Raw genomic sequence first — 9384 nt, forward strand, 5'->3', positions numbered from 1 at the left:
AAAACCCTAGAGTTTGGTTCTAAAGCTAACATTGGCAAAGCTTGATTGAAACCCAAAGCTGCCCATTAGAGTTCGGACTCTGAAGGGTACCACCTTTAAGAAGAGCAAGTGTTGAATAGAGTGTTCACAAGAAAGTACGGCAGCGAGCAAAGATTGAGAGGTGGTAGACAAGGCCCCCAAGGGAAGGCTAGTGTGGAAAGTTCAATTTTCTTAGCTTTTCTTACTGGTCTAGTTCCCAGCTACTTCTCTCTGGGCCCTTTCTTGTATCTTAGGTAATTTAATTTTGTATACAAAAAATAAAAAATAAAATATTTTAAGTAATTATTCTGATAATCTTGCCACAGTGAAAAGGGTTAGGAAAAGTCATAAGAACGTATTGTCTAGAATGCATCTCACAATTTCCATAATTCACAAAAAAATTCATTCACTGCCAGTTTATTTGATTTAACAGCCTCCAAAGTGTAAGGTTACATGGAATAAATAGCTAATTGGGTTAATTTAATAGCAGGTTAAATCTTTCTTTTATTTTGTCTAAAAGGCACATTAAAATTGTACAGTTTTCAAGTGGTCTTGGAAATCTAAAGTAGAGTTTCTTGATAAAAAAAAATATATATATATATATAGCTTTCCCACTGCTGGGTTTACAGTGGAAGTAGCTGGCGTGCTTCCAGTTCACCACATGAAAATCTAAGCCTGCCTGTATAAGTGCAGAATTTAGTGTTGGGTCTTAAGGTTTTGTTTGGCGTCTTGCCAACGATGTTATGCATTTAGCTGGGAAAATTGCCTAGAAGTTAATTGAGAGGAAAACACTAATATAAAACCCCCCCAAGGAAAAAAAAACCCTTGTATATGCATATGGTGCTGTTCATTGATAAGATTCGTATGTATACAATAAGGACCCAGTATAGTTGCTGAGAGCCAGTTTTCACCCAGCACCCATTATCCAGCGCCATTCATCTCCCTTCTCTTCAGAGCATTTCTGTGGCTTCTCCACAGCCAAGAATTTCCAGACACAATGTCTTGGGAGGGGGACTGGGTGAGCATGGGGGGGGGCTTTTAAAATTTCACTGCCCAAAGGTAAGTGAATATTCAGACATTTTGGACTGTACAATTCTTGTTCTTCCTTTTAATCTATTGTTCTGTAGAGGACTTTTTAGTGCAAGATCTCAGCTCTGCTCCTTGGTAGGCACAGGTCGAAGGCTCTTGGGATTCTAAACAAAGGACTCAGGATCTGTCTGGGATGCTCTACCATCCTCAGAATGTCTAGAGGCAGTCAAGAGAGCTCAGATTCTGCCTCCTGGCTCGCATGGCCGTCCCTGCTCGAGCAGAATTCCAGAGTTTCTGTGTTGTTTATTGTCTCTCTGAGGGTATTCCTACACGCTCTCTGTGCTTTCTTATGTCCTGATTTTTCTCTGGGCTGCTGATAAGGATATCTCTTCTCCGGTCTGTGGCATGGCCCACTACACTCACCTTTGCCTAGTCCTTCCTTCCTTCCTTCCTTCCTTCCTTCCTTCCTTCCTTCCTTCCTTCCTTCCTTCCTTCCTTCCTTCCTTCGTCCCTTCCTTCCTCCCTCCCTCCCTTCCTTCCTTCCTTCCTTCGTCCCTTCCTTCCTTCCTTCTTCCCTCCTTCCCTCCCTCCCTCCTTCCCTCCCTCTTCCCTCCTCCCTTCCTTCCTTCCTTCCCTCCTCCCTTCCTTCCTTCGTTCCTTCCTTCCTTCCTTCCTTCCTTATTCCTTCCTTCCCTCCCTCCCTCCTTCCCTCCCCCTTCCCCCTCTCCCTCCCTCTCTCCCCTTCCCTCTCTCCCTCTTCCTCCCTTTCTCCCTTCTTTTCTTCCTTGCTTTCTTTACTTGTGTTTTTCTTGTTCTGACCAAGGATCATGAGAGAAACTAGTAAGATGTTTTCCAGAAATGACCACTGTGTTTTTTCTTCAGAACGGAAGTACAGGAAACCAGTGGCCAGACACTTATGTGTCCTTGTCGTCAGACTGAAATCTATCTGGGAACACCCAGGGATGTCACTGGGCCTCATTAGTACTGAAGTCACAGTTCGGAGTCCGCCTATCCACACCCCACTCCTTTCTCAGCCACTTTGTAAGCTGTGGATGGAAAAAGAACACTTCTCAAAAACTGAAGCTGGCCTGAAGCTGGAAAGCCCAGGTCTTAAATGACATAACTCCCAGGGAGTATGCTTCCTGGTCACTTTCTCCTTTCACTGTGCTCTCAAGAAAGGACTGGAGGGCAGTAAGCTGGATGTGTTCTGGGATAGAAAAGGAGGGGAAAGTGATCCTTTAATTAAGAGGGGAATTCTTTTGTACCTGCACTGTATCCTTTTGATGCGTTTAGATAGAGGGGACCTGAGAGGCCAGGGACAATGGCGGTTTGCTACTGTCTGAATCCCTTCCCCTTATACTTAATCCTGTCCTTATTGGGACCTTGGGTGGAAAGCTGATAATTTTGGCGTTGCCCTAAAAGGGAGGCAGTGCCTTGAATTCCTGCCACTATCCCATGATAATGAACAGGCCTAATGAATGCGGATAAGTGGTAAGAATCTGTGACCAGCTGCATCGGGGCAGGTAGTACAGCTCAGATTTAATTGGGAGCAGGTATTGGGAGGCTGTATTACTTTAATTGGTGAGGGGTTTTCTAAATGGAAAGGACAAAGTATAATGAAGAAATTGTGCTGTACAATGGCACTTAAGCTGGGATTGTATGCATCCGTTAATCTGCTGAGGAATGAGGCAATTCTAAACAATTTTCCCAGTGAAGCCAACTCCAGAAAGCTTGTCCCCTTTGTTCCCCCTTGGGAAAATGCAAGATTGAAACAGAAAATACCTTTACCGAGGCAATCATGTGCCACGTGTGGAAAGCGGATACAGCTGTAAGCTCTGCGAAAGGGATCTTTGTGGTACAATAGGGGACGGAAATAGAGATAAGGCTCAGGATAAGAGTGAGCCTGTCACTGCGGCTGGGGAGGAGGAATAAAGTGATGGCATTTACAGTGACAGATGAGCCTCCGAAGAGAGGGCAGGACAGTTCAGAGAGGGGAATTTGATATTTAAAAGACAGGGCTGTGATAATTAAAAGTAACATTGCCTTAAACTGTTATGCAGTTCATTAACGGCCGAAGGAAGGCTTTGTCTCTGAAAAAGTTAACGAAGCTCAAGAAACCACTCTGGAAGCCATACACGACTAAGAGCCTAAGTGATCAGAAGGCTGACACCAGTCTGGATGTCTGAACTGCAAAACTCCTTAAAAATTATAAAAAGCAATGTAGGCCAAAAACAAAAAAAAAACCCTCGTAATAATTGTGTGGAGTTCTCTCTGGACAAGAGAGGGCTCAATCTGTGTGTCGCTGGGACCGGGAATGCGGGAGACTAGCCATGTAGTGGAGGTTACAAAAGTTACTGCTTTGAACATGAGGGTGTAAAATGGGCACAGGACGATCACCACCAGGCACTTGCTGTTGAAGGTTTTCTTTCACAATTTATATTTGACAGCATAGCATGGGATAGCATTTATGAGAGAGAGAGAGAGAGAGAGAGAGAGAGAGAGAGAGAGAGAGAGAGAGAGAGAGAGAGAGCACCTGCCTACTGGCTCCAGATTTGTGGTTCAGTGACGAGCCTTTATGAGACTGTTTACCAGGATTCTTAATTGGTTTTAAACCTCATGTGGACGAGCAATTGTATTACATTTGTGTATTCATTTTCTTACAGGTGGGAAAATACAAAGATCAAAGTTTCTGTGGTTTTCGTGAGAGGAGAAAAGGAAACAGACTAGGATTGTTGGCCAGACTTTCCCAGGATTCCCAGGAGGGTTTCATATATTGCCCAACTGGAAGAACCAGACCAACTCATCATTCCCCGAGGACTGCAAAGGCTATTGTCCCTGCTAGATCCAAAGCTAGAAAGCTCCAGTTTATATGAAGAACTCTTGGGAAAGAAAACTACTTTGGTGTTCTGCACATTTAGATCCTATCTATTGGACAACGTAGACATTGGGTTCAAACGAAAGTATTGATACGATGGAAACAAAAAACAAACAAGTAAACAGACACCCTCAGTATGAAGTCTATTATCCATAGAAACAAGAGTAAAAAATCCTCAAACATTGGTTATTAATTCCAAAATCCTGCTTGAAACTCAGGAAAGAAGGCATAAGCTAAAAGTTAACCCAAATCAACAAGGTGCACCATAACTCTCCTGCAGCCTAGAGGCTTACATGAAGTACATTCAGGGATGTAAGGATAGCAGCTCAGATTCAAAACTGGTCCTATGGATTGAAACCTCAAAGCCTCTCAAGTTCCTTGGCAGAGTTGTTGGCTCTGGGGACTGAGGTGGGAGAAGGGTGAGAAAGAAGGAACTGGAGTCCCAAGTGGTGCTCTGTATCAACAACTGTGACAAGAAATACCCCCATGCTTGTCCACAGAAAAAGTCATGGTTAATTATAAATGATAGGTGAGTGTGCATGCTAGCATGTGCTTGTGAACTGAGCCTGAGCAATGGGTTATGTGACTATGATATATATAATATGTCAAAAATCTAAGAATAGAAAATACATCCAGCCTGAGAAGGAGGGTGTGGTTGTTGGATAACTCTGTCATCGCCCCACCTCTGGGACAAAGCAAAATATTCTACTGCACGTAACTCCATGTCAGTCTCTCACTACTATGAGAATGGGGAAAAGCATTCCCTCAACTAAGACTCCTCCACAAACTTCCGTGAGCAATTACTGAACACTGTAATTGCTCATCCTAGCTTTCTGAAAGAACTCACTCAATCCAGAAATAATTTATACGACGAACGTGAGTCAGGGAGAGGAGTCCAGCTTGGGAGTATCACATTCTACCTACAAGCACCAAATTTAAATACTGTTTCTTTATACACTCTTACTTAAGAGTTTAGGGGCCACGAACGTTAACAAAGCAGTGAATCCACTTACATTGGGAAGGTAGAGTTCAGATGAATAAACTTCTACTGTTTTCTGCGATGAAGCCATCTTGAAGTAGAATAAGAAATTGGAGAAAGTTGTGGGTTTTATGAACTAAAGCCCTGAATATTTTCAGGGATTTCCATAGCTCTTCCACATCTATCTGTCTATCTAATCTATCTATCTCTCTGTCTGACTGACTGTCTGTCTGTCTGTCTATCTATTTTGCCTTAATCTTCCCATTTATTTATTTTGAATGTTATAATATAATCTAAGTTTGTCTTCCACTCATGGTCCTCCTTCCTCAACTGGACCACTCCATCATCTTTTAAATCTATATGTAATCGCAACATTAACAGTCATCAAATACCACCCTCCTCTCCCTGTAGAAGAATGAGTACTCAGTGTAGTATATTGAAACTTAAATTTGATGTACAATGTCTTCATAATTATCTCTGCAAGAAGAAACAGAACAATACATATGTTAATGTTCGATATGAAGATGAAATATTAAATGATATCACAAGATAGACAGCATTGTAATAAACTTTCAAATAGTTTCAGTTAATGAAATAAGTAGAAAAGAGTTACAAATATAAGGAAGCATATTGTCACCACTTTCAGTGAGAAAGTGGAGAGGAAAAATTAGAAACTTCCTTGAAAGATATTTTTGTCTTTAATCATTTCTAGACATCTCCAGGTAGAGTGGGGCCAACAAATTTAATCATATCTTAGAAATATCAAATATCATATTTTATATATTTTACTAATACATATCTATACAAGAGAAAAACATGACTATAAATAATTGCTATATCTGATATATTTTAAGTGACTCATATTTATGCATCAGGATTGAATGAAATCTCAGCAAGTGAATATTTTCTGACTATTCTATTTTTGGATTACTGAAGTTGGTCTGTAGTATATATCAATCTTATATACTTTCTGTGAGATATAATTAATTCATCCATGAAGCACAAGTCCCTTCCATAGGGAATGTCCTTGAGCTGTTGAAAGTAAAGACAGGAACTTGAAAAAAAGAAAGAATTTGATTTAAAAAAGGAGCAATGAACTGCACATAAGGGTCCTGGTGTAAAATAAATGTTCTACAAGTTCTTCACTCTCATTAAAGGGCAAAGAAAACATGAAGATTATTATCTTCCAGAAGAAGATAAATGCTTGGGAATTTGGATTGGCGTGTATAGTGAAAAAAAGATAGTTTGTGTTATTTTCTTTCTTGAAATAAATAAAAAATAAAATATATCCTATAGATAGGTTTTCTATGAGAAACTGAAGGATTATGGGTATGCCACATGCAAGCAAGGGGGCAAGAGTTTGTTTCTTTTCTTATTTCACACACAATGTGAAATAACTATTTTTATGTTCTGACATGGGATGCTTTGTATCTGGTACCCGTGATTTAACTTTAAAAGTTAGAATGAAAGACAATGCCTGTGTGTGCATGCCTCACAATGAGAATCTAGGATCACCCCCAAACAATGAATACAGTTAATGAAGGGCCCAGCAACTGACTTAAATGCACAGGGCAAGCAGCAGCCTTGGGGAGCTGCAGAAGCCACCCCAGAGAGGTGATGTTCTCAAACATCAAAGGTAACATAAGAGCCTGTAAGGTAGCTTAGCACCATCCTGTTAAAATTATTATAGGAATAATATCAGGAATAGAATTTCCAAGGGAAGCACAGAAGATTGAAGGTGGAAAGGAAGCTGTCTGACAAAATCATAGACAACCCTGGTGCCATATCACTTGAACAGCAGATAGTTCAAAGCAATGCCTATCATATATGGGCACATAGAAAAATAGGAGGCTGAATATTAGGACACTCCTACAGTCCTAGAACTTGGAAAGGCTCAGATAAGAGCACTCGTTCTTACAGCGGGCCTGGGTTCAGTTCCCAACACCCACATGGAGGCCTAAAACCACCTGAAGCTCTAGAGGATCCAAAACATTCTTCTTGTTTCTGCAAGTTCCAAGCAAACAATTGGCACACATACGTACATGCAGGCAAATGTCCACAGACATAAAGTAAAATAAATTTATTTTTAAAAAACAAGAAAAAGGAATCAAGGTAATAATTGTAGAAACTTTACAAATGTGAATGAAAACATGATTCTATAGATAAAATGTATTTACCATGATACAGATTGTATACCCAGAGATAAGTATAACTGAAGTATTAGGAACCAAAGACAATTGTACATTCTTTGAAGCAGCCAGAGAAGTGACTTGATTTGCACGAAGAGATTTCAAAATTTATTATCAGCCAATTTCTCATCAGAAACCCAGAGCCAGGAAATCAGAAGGATGACATATTTAAAGGGCAAAAAGAAAAAAAAATCCCATCAGTTTGTAAGTATACATTTGTCAAGGTTGTCTTCAGTATGAGAGAGAAAGCATATTTCCAGATAAATCTAAGGTAAAAGAATTCATTATAACTAGGCTTGCCTTACCGGTAAGTTCTTCGGCTAAATGTAAATACATTAGGTAGTGTTGTGAAACTGTATGAATTGCTAAAGTCTCCCTATAAAAATACATACACAGGCCAATACAAAAGCCACTATTATTAGATATTTTTTGTGATTCTAATCTTCATCATCTGCAAGATTTTAGACCAAAAATATAAAAAAATTTAAACCTATGTATTATTCATTCAATGTATAAATGTATTGTGTGTGCCCTATACACTTACATGAGCTGAGTTTACATAAACTGTGTCCTATGAGTCCTCATCTTAATTGACCATATCTCTTGAGTGCCTATGAATATCCTTTAGTTGTTGCCTTTGGACTTGGAAAAAAGTCATTAGACAAACCCACTGAACACAAAAAAGGATGCTATGTACAAAATTATGGACACAAAATTAAAATACATTTAGAAAAAACAGAAGATCAAACAAGGCTTTATCAACAGATTTTTTTTTTTGGATGTAAGTGGTTTATGTTGATTAATCAATAGTCATAGTTTCGGTGATGGAAAGAACCAGAGGTCAAGAGTTCAGTTCCCAGAATCCGTGTTAGGAGCTGTGGGATGATTTAACTGCACTCCGACACACCCGAGACTGCCAATAAAGTTTATTTGAATACGAGGGTGGAACTAGCTGCTAGCTGACTAAAAGAGGTTTAGGAGGACCAATGACATATAGAGAGACACAAGAAGTAATAGAAAGATTCTTGGCCTTTTTGGACTGAAGAACGAGACAGAGGCGATCACTGGCCGCTTTTCTGCAGCTTCTCTGATCATTCATGTACTTACCCTGATATGACTCTTGAATTTTTATGGATAAAGAATAATTAGATAAATGCTTCACGTGTTGTACAACTTGGAACATGAGGTTGCAAAGCAGTCACCGGAGTCACCACCATGTCTAGCACTCCCTCCCTTCTCCCAGGCCTTCAATACAAGACTGGGGTTTTCCCATTGCAGCCTCTCAACAGCAGCCTCCAGCAGCCACTCCCACCTCTACCTGGGCCCCAAATGTCACAGGTGGCTGGGTCCCAAAACCCCCTGGAGTTAGCCACCTTCTGCTTATCAGGTGGCCCTGTACCCTCACTTCCCATCACACAGGCTCCTTCCACATGTCCCCTGGTGTCCAGTTTTCAGGCAGTTTGATCCCTCTTCCAGTGCGTTGTGGGCTTCTCCTAGAGCCCTCCACCAGGCGGCCGCCACACCAGGATGGCGGCCTCCATGGCTGGTCAGGCTTCTGCAGCTGCCACACACTCTCAGCCCCCAGCTGCATGTCAACAGGTATAACTGCCATCAGCCAGGCCATGCACTGCCCACGTTCTCTGCATAATCACGCTCTGTCCAGCTATATGGCAAAGTAACAGGAAGCGTAACACTTCACTGTTACTGTCAGCTGATCTAGTAAGGCTCCTGGGAATTCTTGAGGGCTGATTTAAGTTGTTTTTTTTTTTCTTTCAAAAAAGGAGTTTTTAAGCACGTTATGAATGGGGGACAATATTATGATTCAGGGAGTTAGGTCTCTGTATGGTTCCAGAATGGATGATTTGAAAATTAAGAAATTAAATGAAAAAAAATCAATTTAGTTAGGATCAACATAAAGTCAATTATATTCATTATCAGTTTATCAATTTATGTTTTATTCTTAAAAGAGTGGTTTGATATCAGTACCAAATATGAAAAAAAATGCCTGGTAAGATACAATCCTTTGAAATACATACTAAAGAAACTAAGAAAAATGTTCTCTTACACAGATAGAGCTTAGAGCAGAACCTACCACACCGTTGCTTTATAAAACTGAAGAAGAGTGGTACAAAGCTCTTAGAAAATCAATCTTAATTTATTCAGTTACCGTTCAAGAATGAACAACATACGATATGCACCCCAAAGGCTATTCAGAAGGTAATTGGGATCCTGTTAATGTCAGATTCGAAGAGATTTAAGAAAGACTCAGTTTCATATGGTATGCATTCACCCAT

The sequence above is a fragment of the Myodes glareolus genome, chromosome 18 (assembly GCF_982192425.1).
Source record: "Myodes glareolus chromosome 18, mMyoGla1.1, whole genome shotgun sequence".
Taxonomy (NCBI): Eukaryota; Metazoa; Chordata; class Mammalia; order Rodentia; family Cricetidae; genus Myodes; species Myodes glareolus.